At 34.8% G+C, this 15,506-nt stretch overlaps 1 protein-coding gene across 3 annotated transcripts in view; it reads left to right on the plus strand.

Annotated features, from left to right (window-relative positions):
* GNA12 (G protein subunit alpha 12) overlaps positions 1-15,506 on the plus strand; it is a 138,535-nt gene that overhangs the window by 44,332 nt on the left and 78,697 nt on the right. The window lies entirely within an intron of this gene.

A 15,506-nucleotide genomic window follows, 5' to 3' on the forward strand; every position in this document is an offset into this window, starting at 1 on the left:
AGGTTCTCAGTAAATTTTTGTTGCATCACACTGAAATTTCTATGAAAATCATTTATCTTTTATTTTGTAATAGAGGGAATGATTTCACAGATGCAAAACTGTTAGGACAGCATGGATCTTACCACTAGATCCTAAGTCAAGAGATAGTCACTCTAGTTCTGACTGTGTGACATTAGTTATGTCACCTAGTCACTCTACCTCGATTTTCTCATTTGTAAAATTAAGGAAAAGGGAAGGTTGGAGTAGATGATAATTAAGATCCCTTTTAAAGCAAAAATTCCATTAGTATTTTGTAAAATGATGGCACTCGGGCTGTGTTCCAAATTTTCTAAGATTGGGTATTCTCATTTGAAAATTTCATTCATAATTTGTAAATTTTTATATTAAGGTTTTAAGAGTTGTAATATATAAAGCAGAACATTTTGAATAGAGAAAGACCCAAAGGATACAAAGTGGAAAAAGATAAATTACTTATAAATCTACTAGCAAAAGATCTGGAAGTCATACTGAATCACAAATTGAATAATAAAGCATTAGAGCCAAAAGGGGGCTTAGGATTCACTTAACACCTTTGTTTTTCAAATGAGCTAGCATTAGAAGCTGCAACTTCTGCCTCTATTTGAGTACTTTCTCTTTTGTATTGTTTTTGATGCAATGAGGCTTTGGGGATTTATTGCATTTGTTTTTAAATGTAAATGAGATATACAGTTAAGACTGTTGCCTCTCACTTGACCAAGTAGAAAGCTGATGGTATAAAACTTCTTACTTTTCTGGAAACTATATAGACATGGTCATGATGCAAGCTCAGCTTGATTCTCTAGTTCAAAGAAAACCATCTTAGTTTAACCATTTATCAGCATTGAAGACCTTTCTTAATCTATTTTACTATCATCAGTTCCCAAGTTTCCTCCTTTTAGTCAGAAGGAAACCTGAACTAATAGGGACCCAACCCCTTGCTCTTCCAGGAAACCACAAAACAATGCATTGCTGCCTGTCCTAGACCCAACTGAGTGGTTTCCATAGGAACAACACAGATTCAAATAAGCAGACAGGAGAATGAAAATTCCTGGAGACCTTGTTTCTTGTGGTCCTGCAACTATTCCCCATGAAGAACTTAAAGTTATCTCAAAGATAACTTGCTGTGGGATCTGTAACCATTGGCTATGTCAGATCACAGCATCTTAGGCCTAACTACTGATTCGTTTTCCTTTTCACCTTAACTAGGAGGGATAATTGTCAACTGATGAACTACTGGTCCCAGTCTCTTGGCTATGGCTGCTTCCCTTTTCCTGAATGTTGCCTGCTTATTTTCTCTCCATCAGCTCAGTGTTTGGACAACCTGCTTTACTGTTCATCTTTTGTGAGGGTTATAGTTTCCCTTGAATTCATGTTTTCATCTATTTCGATCATTACATGAAGAGCACGATTTTCTTTTATTTTTTTTTCCTCCTCCATCATGTATCCTCAAGGTTGTATGGGGTTAAGAAATGGAAGGGGTGGAAGTGAGAAGTAGCTGTGTATTGATTAAAACTGGCTTATTTGATATAATACAATATAAATTGTCACACTAGAGACATGGTAATTGCATTAATATATTTTTTTAAAACTTTGATTTGTTTTAAAAGGTTAAGTTATATCTCATAAATATAGCTAAGCAGGATAAGCCTAGAGGGAAAACTAAATCTTTTCTCAATATTTAATTCAAATCGAAAGCAGGAACAATTTAAAATATATGGGAAATGACAAATATTTCCAAAATGAAAGTTTGATTTTATATTAAATAAGTTTTAAATGAGTACTGAAAGTCATTGTGACAATAAGAAAATAGCTGTTAATATAATCAGCTTTAGAGAGTAGTTTCTTTAGAGCTGTGGAGATCTAAGCACTCTCATACTCTGTTGATACTTGGTTAGTTTTCAGAATTTTTTTTTCTTTCTTTTTCATTCTTTGTTACAAGGAATAGCAACCCGAGTAGAAGATGGGGGAAGGAAGGATATATTCACAAATGAAGATGGAGGTAGAGTTGGGCAAGAAAGAAGTGGATTTTCAGTAATCAAAAATAAATAAGTAAATAAATGCCTTCTTTGTAGTAAATATAACTGAATGATACAGTGAGGGATGCTTTCAATGACCTAGTTTTTGTGGTTTTGCAGATAGTCTGTTTCTGTAGTTGGACCTAAGCAGAGTTTGTTTTTTGGCGAACTGCCACCTCTACTTTTTCTGTTCCTTCACCCAAATCTAAATCTCATCCCCCATACCTATCCGTAAATCATTTCTTCTACATATCAATTGTTAGCTAATAAGAGGATTTCATCTTTTTCTAAATCTTTATGTATTATAATATTTACATATTATATAATTTTTATAATTATAATGTTATCTTTTTAATGAACTAGAAAATCATCAACAAAGATAAGCATTTCTTTATACAAAAAATCCCTAGAAAATGAGGCTTATACATGAAATTGCAAATCTGCTCTATGCTACTTGTTCCTTTAAATGTAAACAAACTAACTTATCTTGGTGGTACCAGCAATTCCCTGCTTGTCTGTGTTCCCTTCTGAATCTCCCTCTGCTCATCTCTGTATTTTTAAGTGTTTCATTTATACTCTTTTCTGTGCTTCCTGTTTTTTATTACCATCAGACCCCTACAGTCATCCTTACCCCTTCAATATAAAAGTATCCTTTTTTACAAAATTATGCTCAAGCAAAACAAATGTATTTTGTGGTGGTTATACCTGAAAATGTATGCCTTAATCTGCACCTATAGTTCCTCCTCATCTTTCCACCAAGCGTTGCAAGGATTGCTTTAATATTTGGAGTTGTTATTGGCCATTGCTTTGTCTGATGTTCATAGTTTTTCAAAGTTTTTACCTTTTGGAGTTCTTTTGGTTCTGCTTCCTTCATTGCATAAGTTCATACAAACAAATACTAATAGTTTCCTTTGAATGTATTCCTTTGGTCATCTCTTACAACACAGTAATAATACTCCATTCTGTTCATGTTCACATTTTTTTAGCCATTCTCCAACTGATGGGATCTTGATTCCAGTTCTTAATCAACTTGCATTTATTAAGTACTTACTATGTACCAGGCACTATGCTAAGTGCTAGATATACAAAGAACGTCTAAAAACATTCCCTGCTCTCAAATTAGTACAACTACTTTTATCTATATGGGATGTTTCCTTCTGTTTTTGACGTCCTTGAACTATGTGCCTGGGATCTCTGCAATGGGGTTTCTTGTTCAAAAGGTATTGACATTTTAGTCACTTTTTAAAACATAATTGCAAATTGCTTTCTGGAATGGCTGGATCAATATAACAGAGAATTAGTGTACTTGTCTTTCCAGAGATGCCACAAAACTAGTTTCATTTTTTCCATTTTTGCCATTTATGGTTACTGCCTTTTTCTAACAATAATCTATGTACCAGAAGTATAGTATAGGGGATGCCATCAAAAAATGCATTATCACAAAAGGAGATGGACTACAAATATGCCAAGATTAAGAATAACCTTTATGCTGCACTAGTAACTCCCAAATATAAGAAGACCCAGAAGAGATCCTCTTCCAGGATATTAAACACATCATCTATAGAGGTTTGGGTAAGAATTTGGACAAGAATTACCCTGGAGCAGCCTGGGTTGGAGTGTAGTCTATACCTATAAAGAAGAGAATAACCATATTGCATCATACATCATATTGAACTATTTCTTGAGGGCAGAAAATTTTTGAAAATATAACAGAATTAATCTCTAATTTGAAATTACAAATAAAGGTTATAGATAATATTAGACAGGGGGATCTTTCCTGTTTCTCTAAATTATATAGTATATAGATATTATAGTATATGGTATATAGATAGGGCCAACCTAATACCAACCAGGCACTGAAGTAACTGTCACCTCTGTTAGTCTAGAAAAAAACATTATAGATGTTTCTTTCAATCTTTAGGAACTAGCTTTACTCATGGTATTACAAGTTATTCCTTCTATCCTTTCCTTTTGTAGTTATAAATGAACTCTTCCAAACTGACTTAATTCCCCAACAGTCCCAGCTGACCTTATTTGTAACTGTGATGGGGGCTGGGGATTAGGATTTAGAAAATGATGTGCAGTACCTCACTCACTTCCTTAAAATATGGGTCTGGTTTTCTGGGAATAGAGCCACCTCATTCCTGTCCTACTTTGTACATAGTAGCTGGACCCTAAGGCAGCTGCTTTTATCACCACAAGAGTGCTAAGAAAAGCATCAGAATTGCTTGTCTCTTTGTTTCCTAGGGAGTACCAGCTTGATCTTTGATAAGGGAGAAGTGACAAATAAACTTTTACTCAAATAAAAACTTCCATCTCATCTCCCCATATTCTCTATTGTTTGTCTTCTTCATCACTACTGTGTTAAAAAATGGCAACTCTGAAGAAATCAAAACTATTAACAAGCACATGAAGAAGTGTTCTACATCTCTTATAATCAGAGAGATGCAAATCAAAACAACTCTGAGGTATCACCTCACACCTAGCAGATTGGCTAACATAACAGCAAAGGAAAGTAATGAATGCTGGAGGGGATGTGGCAAAGTAGGGACATTAATTCATTGCTGGTGGAGTTGTGAACTGATCCAACCATTCTGGAGGGCAATTTGGAACTATGCCCAAAGGGCGACAAAAGAATATCTACCCTTTGACCCAGCCATAGCACTGCTGGGTCTGTACCCCAAAGAGATAATGGACACAAAGACTTGTACAAAAATATTCATAGCTGCGCTCTTTGTGGTGGCCCAAAACTGGAAAACGAGGGGATGCCCATCAATTGGGGAATGGCTGAACAAACTGTGGTATATGTTGGTGATGGAATACTATTGTGCTCAAAGGAATAATAAAGTGGAGAAGTTCCATGGAGACTGGAACAACCTCCAGGAAGTGATGCAGAGCGAGAGGAGCAGAACCAGGAGAACATTGTACACAGAGACTAATACACTGTGGTATCATCGAACGTAATGGACTTCTCCATTAGTGGCGGTGTAATGTCCCTGAACAACTTTCAGGGATCCAGGAGAAAAAAAACACCATTCATAAGCAAAGGATAAACTATGGGAGTGGAAACACCAAGAAAAAGCAACTGCCTGAATACAGAGGTTGAGGGGACATGACAGAGGATAGACTTTAAATGAACACTCTAATGCAAATACTATCAACAAAGCAATGGGTTCAAATCAAGAAAACATCTAATGCCCAGTGGACTTACGCGTCGGCTATGGGGGGTGGGGGGGAGGAAAAGAAAATGATCTATGTCTTTAACAAATAATGCTTGGAAATGATCAAATAAAATATATTTTAAAAAAAATGGCAACTCTGCCAAAATACTTAGACTGTAGAAAAATGGCAGTGGTAAATGTTTCTGAAATTATTTACTTGCGCTATGATTGTAAACTGCTTTGAAGCAGAATTTGACCTCAACTCAGAAAGAGAATAGTATCCTATTTCTAAAGTGTGTGTTGGTGGGGAAGAACCATTTTGATAAGTCACAAAGTTAGCTTTCCTCAGTGAATTTAAATCTCTTATCCTAGGAGTGCCTTTTGTTGGTAGAAAATACCATTTTAGGTGATAACTGTATTTTCCCTGATTCAGCTTTTGAACCAAGATGACCTTTAGGAAGATTCACAATAGAACTGGCAGTCAGAGGATGTGTTCTGTTACAACCCAAGCCAGTGACTGTACCCAAAGGACATAGATTTCAGTTTTCTCACACCCCCTCACTCAGCTTCTTTCCACTGTGGCTATAACTTCTAAACAGAAATTGCACAGAAATCTTTTTCAGCTCTGTTTCATTTTGTCACATCCTTATTTCTATTTGTTTTAGAATAATGGGGAAGGAAGATAGAGTTTATTAGCAAGCTGTTTTATGGATCATCTGTAATTTTTTTTGTAGGCATTGTTCAGAATGACATTGATACTCTTATATTCTTCGTTTTCTTTAACACTTTCTCTGTGATAGTACTTTGAGAAAGTTTTTATTTTCTGTCATTGGTGCCATCGACATTAAAAAGTATTTAGTTATACATGACTTAAGATTTCTAGCTTAGAAAATGGGGAAAGTAGAAGAGAATAAATTTAGTCCATAATGGCATTGTGTGCTTGTTTCAGGAATCCTGAGCCTACAGCAGTGAAAAGATCAGAGCTGTCTTGTGAAGACCAGAATACTTCATGCAGGCAGTTATTTACATCCCAGCTTAGATAGGTATAAGAGGAAATTTTAACTAGTCTTTCCATTATCAAGTTTTCTTGGAAACCTTTTTCTATGAGGGATAAAATTAATCATTTGTCTCTTTTGTCAGTTCTAAGTACCAGTTCCAAATTTCTAATTGTTAGCTGGACATTTCTACTTGTCCTACTTAGGTGTTCAAGTAACTAGCACCTCTAGTATGAGAGTTTGCTGAGCCCTTTTCAAAGTTGTCCATCCTTGTTTTAGAATGTTGTAGCATGTGCAGTAGCTACACCCTGATAAAAGTCTTAGCAGATAAACTAAACCAGGTTGAGAGTAACTGACAGGTCTCAAACCCATCAGTGAATTGGGGGAGGTATGTGAAGACTTCCTCTAATGGAATGGGTGGATGAGAACAATTTGTTCCACTGGCCATAAGGGTGGCTAAGGCAGATACTGTGGAGCACTTAGAGCCTGGTCAGACATTTAAAGTGCCATGGTCACCATGCATGCACCCTTGACTATCACCAGACATCCTGACTTTTGTCTTGCCTCTAGATTTGAATGACTTTGGGAGGGAGAATGAGATGGACAACCTTGTATAACTCTTTCCTGCTTAAATCCAGTTCACTCACCTTTGTGATGTCATTGGTCCTCTTCAAAAACAAAGGACAAACAACATCTAAAATTCAGCTCTTCTGCTCTCTTCCCTTATTATCATTATCATCCTACATTATCATCCTCAGGCATGTTAGCTCTCTTCCTCTCCTTGTCCATTGTCCATCCTTGTCAGTTATTCCTTCCTGAGATTTCTTATGCCCATCCTTCTTTCACCTTTTGATTCCTACTAGGTCAGACCCTTAGTACCTCTTACCTTGACTATTATATTTGTTTTTTAATTGGTCTCCCTGCTCTCCAGTGTTTCCTTTTTCCAATCTCCACAGAGGTCTGTCTTTATAAAATCTTGGGTTTGGTTGTATTACTTTTCTGCTCTAAAACCTTTGGTGGTTCAGTCATGGCTCAGGAATAAAATATCCATAAAATCTATTATTTCCAACCTCTTCCACAATCTGACCATGACTGACTTGCCAAGTACTCTATGACAGCTCTGTGCTTAGGACCTCATTTCCCTGAGCCATGTGCCTATTTTCTCTGAGCTTTTGCTCACCCTGTTCTTTACCTAGAATTACCTTCCTCTTTCCTATCTGTCAAATCTTTCTCTGTCACATACCTGCTGGATTGGTCAAGTAACTTTACCTTTAGGTACCTCCAAGACCTCATTTGTAAAATTATAGCATTAGCCTAAATGATATTTAAATAACCCTTCCAACTCCAAATGAGAGATGCTTCTTTAAAAGCCTAGCACATCTCTCTTTGGGGTGGCATAGATATGAATACAAAGTGGTGCCCATCAGTTGGGGAATAGATGAATAAGCAGTGGTATATAAATGGGATAGAATGCCATTGTGCTGTAAGAAATGAAGGGATGGTTCCCAAAAGATTTGGGAAGGCTTGTATGAACTAATACAAAGTGAAATGAGGAGAACCAGAAGAATAATTTATACAATAACAGCAATATTGTAAAGATATTCAACTTTGAAAAACTTAATATCATTGATCAGCACCATGACTCCAAAGGACTCATGATGAAACATGACACTTGGAGTGCTGATTAAATATTCCATTTCTTTCTTTTTCTTATCAAACCCTCACCCCCTTTTTAACATGACTATTGCAGAAATCTGTTTTCAGTGACTATGCATATTTGTAATGGTTTCTATTTTCCTTGCCTTCTTAATGGGTAGAAGAGGGAGAGGAAGTAGGAAGAGAATTTGAACTGAAAATAAAACTGAATTTTTTAAAAAAGAATCTATGGAAAGCTATAAATTAATAAACCAACTCTCCAGAACATGGCACTCCTACACACATATCACAACTCAATTTCCATCTCTTCTGTATAATTTTCTGTCCTCAATTTTCTTCTCTCCTTTTTACACTCTTAAATTTGGTTCACCTCATTGGCTCCCTTAGGCCATCAATGCAGGTGACTATCAAATCTATATATCTATCTGTAGTGTCTCTTGAGTTCTAGTCCTGTATCACCAGCTACTTATTGTACATTTCAAACTGTATGTGCCATATGCTCTTCAATTAAGTCCAAAACAGAACTGTCTCTTATTTTTGTTATAGGCATCACCATACTTCTACTTACCCATGTTTATTGCCTTAATATATTCCTTGGCTCCTTTCTTTTTCTTTACTCATATATCCAGTAAATCGCTAAGACTTTAAAATTTTACTTCTATAATCTTTTTCTCATATATCCCATCTTTTTTTTCCATCCAGCCATTTCCCCAGTTCAGGCCCTCATCACCTCACCTAAACTGTAGCAGTGACTTCCTAATCCTTTCCAATCCATCCACACCACAACCAAGTTGTTTCCTAAAGTACAGGTATGACTTTCCTATTTAGTCACTTCCCTATTTAGTAAACTATAGTGACTACCTCTAGGATGGAATTAAAGAGTCATCTATTCAGCGTTCAAAACCCTTTAACTACCTGGCCCAGTCCTCCTTTCTACTTTTATTATGCATTCCTTTCAAATGCTATATGATCCAGCCCATCTGGCCTTTTTGCTTATACATAATATTATTTCCCATCTCCTCATGCCTTTGGACCACTGCTCCCCCAATCCTGGAATGTATTTTCTCCTTATCGTACCACCTCTTAGAATCCTAGGTTTTCTTAAAAACTTGGCTCTAACACCATCTTCACTATGATTATCTTGTTTGTATGTGTGTGTACATACATATATATGTACATGTTGTTTGGCCCTATAAAAAGTAAACTTTTTTTTTTAAACCCTTACCTTCTGTCTTGGAGTCAATATTGTCTATTGGCTCCAAGGCAGAAGAGTGGTAAGGGCTAAGCAATGGGGGTTAAGTGACTTGCCCAGGGTCACACAGCAGGGAAGTGTCTGAGGCCAGATTTGAACCTAGAACCTCCCATCTCTAGGCCTGACTCTCAATCCACTGAGACCCAGCTGCCCCAAAAAAGTAAACTTTTTGAGAGAGGGGATTGGTTTGGTTTTTTTTTTTTCTTTCTCTCTCTTAACATTTAGCACGGTGCCTGGAATAGACTAGACTTTTAAATACATGTTAATTTAGTTGATAAAGGCTTAAATGGCATGCTTCTCAAATTTACAGATGGCACAAAGCTGGGAGAGATTGCTAATACTATATAAGAGTCAGGGTTCAAAAAAATGACATGTTAGAATAGTGGGCTTGAATCTAAAATGATGAACTGTAATAATAAGGGTAATGAAAAGTCTTACACTTAGTTTTAAAAACTTACTTTCACAAGTTTAAGATGGAGGTGACATGGTTATAAGACAGTTTGTCCAAATGGAGTCAGCAGTGTAATATGGGAGCCAAAAAAAAAAAAGTTAATGTAATATTTGCCTTCCTTAAGAGAGATAGATCTACCATGAATAAAGAACTCTGCCTTGGTCAGACCACTTTGTGTTGTGTTTAGTTCTTCCCATCAGAGTTTATGAAAGGCATTGTTAATTAAGAAGCATTTATTAGTTACCCACTGTGTACTACATACTGTGTTAGGTGCTGAGGACGTGAGGACACAAATAATAAAGTCCTTGTTTGTTTCCTCAAAGATTCATGTTGTGCTGAGGTAAGCCGGAGATTATTCAAAGAAGGTCCCTTCTGATGGTGAATGGCTTTGAGTCAAGGCTATGTGAGAGTTAATTGAAAGAAGGATTTTAATCTAGAGGGAAAAAGTTAGGGCAGAGAAAAATGATAGCTGTCTGAAATATTAGAAAGACTACTATGTTAAAGGAGAGCCAGGAACAATATGTAGAAGATGTAAAGCAGCAAATTTAAACTTAATGGGGGAAAAAAATTGGATTTTAACATTTAAAGCCATCCCGGATTAGAAAGGCTGTTCCTGTAGTTATTTTCAAGCAAAGAATAGATGGTAATTTTGTTCGGTATTTTAGGGACAATTATATTTCTGGATTGAATCAGAAAACTTAAAATACTAATTTTTTTTTCCTAGCCAGTCCCAGGGAGCATTAACTTTTCTTATACCTCACCTTATTTGTCTTTATCAAGTTATATATGTTTCTTATATTCTTTTTATTAAGATAGAGCAGGTGTTCTTAATGTAAGCCAATGGATGTTAGTTTTTCCAGTGTCCTTATTTTCATATAAATTGTTCTCTTGGTTCTGCTCAACTTCACTTTGAATCAGTTCAAACAAGTCTTCCCAGACTGAGTTCTCTGAAACTCCTTTCATCATTTTTTATAGATCAGTATTATTCTTTTACATCAGTATGCCATAATACACAAATGCCATTGTATGCCATAACTATTCTTCATTTGATGGGCACTCCTTTAGTTTCTAGATCTTTACCACTTTAAAAAATAAGAAGAGTTACTAGAAATATTTTTTCTACATATAGGCAATTTCCCTGGTTGTTAGATTTCTTTAGGGTATAAGTTTAATAGTGGTATTGATAGGTTAAGTATAGACACATTTTACTGACTTTGGGGTTACATTTCCCAAGGAATAGACTTTAACTAAGATCACACTGCTAGTTAGAAACATGACCAGAACCTAGGTTTTGTGATATCTTTATCCAGTGGTTTTTTTTTTCATTGCAACACACCATGTTATGTGTATGTATGTCCTGTTTCCCCACCTAGACTACCCTTATATCTTACTTTATTTCATCTTCCAATAAGCTCAAAAAATTCCCTACATATAGTAAGTGATTAATAAGCATCGATGAGTTGCTTGTGTGGTGTACTTTGCTTTCCTGGAGTGTGGTTTTAGGTTAACCTTCCCTTTTCTATTTGAATCATGCATTTAAAAAACTACAGGAGAGAAACTATCCATTTTTTTACATAAAAGCTACTAATAGCTTTAAATGTTGACTTATCTCTTTGCTTCTTTGATTTATTCCTCCCTCTGAAAAGAGCATTTTAACTTTAGCTTTTTGGAGAAAAATTAAGAGCTGTCTTTGCTTGTTTTATTTCATTACTTTAAAGCATTGTATCCTGTTTACATTGTTGTTGACATCTCTTAAATATAAATAGTGACTAGATTAAAGCATAGTCTTAGTCCATTTTAAAAAGAATCTAGCATTCCAACTACACAAGCCCTTGTTTTATTTGGTGAGAATTTAAACCTTAAAAATCTTGGTAATGTGTTGTTGATGGTTTTTTCCTATGGAAGCCAATTGAACTTTTAATCTTTTATTTGCTATTAATAATGTTTATTGTGGGAAAGTTTTAATTTTAAAAATGAATGAATTAAAAAAAAAAACAAAGAGCTAAACCATAAAAAAAATATTTTTTTAAATGAGAGAATTGGATTTTCTGCTTTGATCATCATACAATAAAATGAAAAAATCCCAAGTAGACATAGACTATATTCTTTGATTAGAGGTTTAAATTGTAAGCTTTTAAGTTGCAAATGACTCTTTAAATAGCTTAGTGTATTACATTGTATTAAGATGAGGTAATTGGACTCTTGAGACTGTTTAACTATTTATGTTGAGTGACTGGATGAAATATCTAATTGCTTTAAAAAAATTATAATGCCTCGAAATGGTAAAATAAAAAGACTCCATTATGAGATCGCTTAAAAGTGAAATAAATTGTTCTTCATCTTGAGACTTTTTTTCCTGTTTGAGTTGACACAAAGAAATGTGTAATTCCTTAGGAGTTTGGGGGTTTTGTTTTTAGAAAGTTGACATTTTTATTAGAAAGAAGTAGAAGTTATTTCTTAAGTCTGTGTTTCCTAGCTACCCTGTGCCCTTAAATAAGAAATATTTAAGATTTTACCTTTTTTCTCCCCAGTGTAATAACCGCTAATATATTTACATTCACTTAGCAAATGTACACAATTAAGTAGCTGAAAGATTAATACAATAGTGACAAATAAAAGTCTCTCTTCTGCAAAGTTTCTGAACAAAACTACTCAAGTATTTGTCCCAAAGTTGAAATCTTCCCTGAATCTCAACCTCAAAGTTTAGGACAGAGTTAACAGAGAGGAGTATCTTACTTTTAAAAATCCAGGGGAGTTGGGGAGGATGTAGAATTCTGGTCTTTCCTACTTAAAAGTTTAAAAATGTTCTTCTGCCCATATTAATTAACTCCTTTAAAACAAAGTTTGGCAACAGTACTACCCCTTTTGACTTGATTTTTGAAAGAGAGAAATCAGAAGTCTACTCTTCCTGTTTGGGAGGGAAGTTAATTTGGATTGACTCCAGCCTGCTTTGGTGAAATCATACAATGGGGATACAGACTGTTTTTTTGGCCAGGACAACTATTTGCTTTCAAACCAAGCCTATGCTCACCCTAATCATTAAGGAAAGTTTAGTTTATGCAGTGGTAAAAGCTACAATTCTGGTCAATGAATGTCCAGGTTTCTTGGTCTACTTCTCTTCCATGGTACTGGAAACATTAAATTCTTAAAAGACATAATTTTAATTTGAGAATTAAGTTACATTAAAAAAGGACTTTTTTTTATTATATCCAACGCATAGTGAAAAGACAGACCTTGTGGTGTCAGACATTATTTACTATATTAAAGTCTGTACTATCTTTTTTTCTGTTTTGTCTCCCTTGAGGGGTGAGGTGAAAGAGAGAAATGTAATGAAGCCAAGACTGGGAGGAAAAGCAAGAAAGAAGTAGGGATCTATTTAAATTACAAGTTGTCATTTCGGAACACTTGGCTTTTGCTTCTGCTTACTTGAAGTCTGTCCAGCTAAAGCTTTAGTTCAAAATAATAAAAAGTTACAGCTATAAGTTAGCAATAATCTAGTCCACAATGGGGAAACTAATGTCTAAAGATCAAGTGACTTGTCTTCATCTCCTTCTCTGTTAAAATGAGGGAGTTGGACTTGATGGTCTCTGAGGGTCTAACAGGTCTATGATCCTATGAAGTGAGAGAGCTGGGTAAATCCATGTATTTTTTATTCTAAGTCCATTGTTTTAATTTAGGGTTGTTGTTTACTAAACTTGCTACCTTTGCTGACCACTTCAGCTCAGGAGGAATGCTAATTATTTAGCATTTAACTGACAGTACAAGTCAGCAAACAGTGTTACCCATTTTTACCAACTATATTGTTGAGTTCTTTAATGTCAGGCACTATATCAAAGGATTCCTCACTGTATCTATCTAATACAGGATCTTACACATAGTAAATGCCTAGTTAAAACAAACTTTTTTAAATCATTAGGCAATTTGAAGATACTTTGTTGGAAAGTAAGAACTCAGAATCCAATGAGTCAGGGCCCATTCTAGGCTTGTGCACATTTACAGCAATGGGAGAAGGAATCTGAACATAAGGTTTATGAAAGGATATAATGTAAAATCATGATCCCACTTCAGGCTTTGTTGGCAAAGTGGTTTACCATTTCTTTTTCCAGCTCATTTTACAGATAAGGAAACTAAATCAAACAGGGTTAAGTGACTTGCTCAAGGTCACATAGCTAGTGTCTGAAGACAGATATGAATTCATGAAAATGAGCCTTCCTGGTTCTAGATATGATACTCTATCCACTGTACCTCCAAACCAGAATATATTTATCCAAACTGGTCCAGGTGAAAAAAACGGAAATCTTTATACTTGGGATAAATACCAAGTAATTAGTGTTCCCTTTAATTTAGAATAAATAAGATGCCTCCAAAAACTTTGTGTTCTACCAATGCATTTTGAGGCCATCACATATTAGAAGGGTACCCAATCCAACCTCCTGCCTACCATTTCAGTACCTACTTTGTTGTACAATATATTGACATTTTCCCCATTCAGTATGTCTTTTTCTTCAATTTTCTTTTTTTAAACATTTGCCTATTTTTATTGATAGCTTCTTTTTTTGCATCAGATTATTTCTAAATCTTCCCCTTTCATACCCATTGAACAATCTCTTGCAATAAAGGTTCCAAAATGGGGGGGAGGAGTGGAATTAATTCAACAAAACCAAATTGATAGTAAATGCAATCACTATACAAAGTTTTCCACATTTATAGTCCTTACTTTTGTAATGAAGGAAATTTCCATCAGTTTTCTGTTGTAGAAACAATTATGTTAAAAAAAATACATTGATTTATAGGAGACATTCTTCACATAATTATGCAGAAGCAAAGAAACCCAGTATTATCTGATAACTCAAAGATCCTAGCTGTCAGTGTAAGGACTTACTACTTGAGAAAAAGTGGTGTGAAAATTAGAAGGCAGTTTGTCAGAAATTAGGTTTAATGTAGACTAATACCTTATACCATTGCCAAGATTAGCTTAAGATGGACACATGACTATATAAAGGGTCACTTCATAAGCACATTAGATGTATAAGGAAAGAAATATCCTTTCAGGTCTGTAGAATAGAATAGAATAGAATAGAATAGAATAGAATAGAATAGAATAGAATAGAATAGAATAGAATAGAATAATAGTTCATAAATCAGAGAGAGAGAATCAAAGATGGTAGAATGGAAAATTTTATTTACATAAATTTGAAAAGATTTTGCACAAACAATCAATATAGCTAAAATTAAAAAGGAAACAATTAACTAGAAAACATATATCATCTCATTTCCAAGATATATAAAGAATGAATTAAAATTTATTATAAGAGCCATTCCCAATCAATAAATTGTCAAGTGATATGAACAAATAGTTGTCAAAGAAAGCTGTCAACAACTATATAAAAAATACTTCAGAAAATCACCAATAATTAGAAAAATGTAAATTAAAGCAATTCTGAGTTTCTACCTTCCATCTTTCAGATAATCAAAAATGACAAATGTTGGTAAGCCCTTGATGAAATAGGCATATTGACTGTTAACAGAAGTGTGAATTTCTCTGGCCATTCTAGAAACAGTTCCAATTGTACAGTTCCAAATTGTACCTGAAAAGTCACTAAACTTTTGACTCAAAAATACCAGTACTAGGCCTATACTCCAAAGAGATCAAAAAAGATGAAAAAGAACCCATATGTACAAAAGTATTTATAGCAAATCATTTTGTAATAGCAAGGAACTGAAAAATAAGGGAAGGGCTGTTGTTTGGGTATGGCTAAACAAATAATATTATATGAGTGTAATAGGATGCTATTGTATTTTTAAGATACAATGAACATGAATTCAAAGAAACTTGGGAAGACTAGTTTATATAATAGCAACTTTGTTGTAAAAACAAATAACTTTGAGAGAATTAAGAACTTCAATCAATCATAGTAACAAACCAAGATTCCAGAGAACTGATGGTCTATGCCAGTG

This window comes from Monodelphis domestica, chromosome 7, assembly GCF_027887165.1.
Source record: "Monodelphis domestica isolate mMonDom1 chromosome 7, mMonDom1.pri, whole genome shotgun sequence".
NCBI lineage: Eukaryota > Metazoa > Chordata > Mammalia > Didelphimorphia > Didelphidae > Monodelphis > Monodelphis domestica.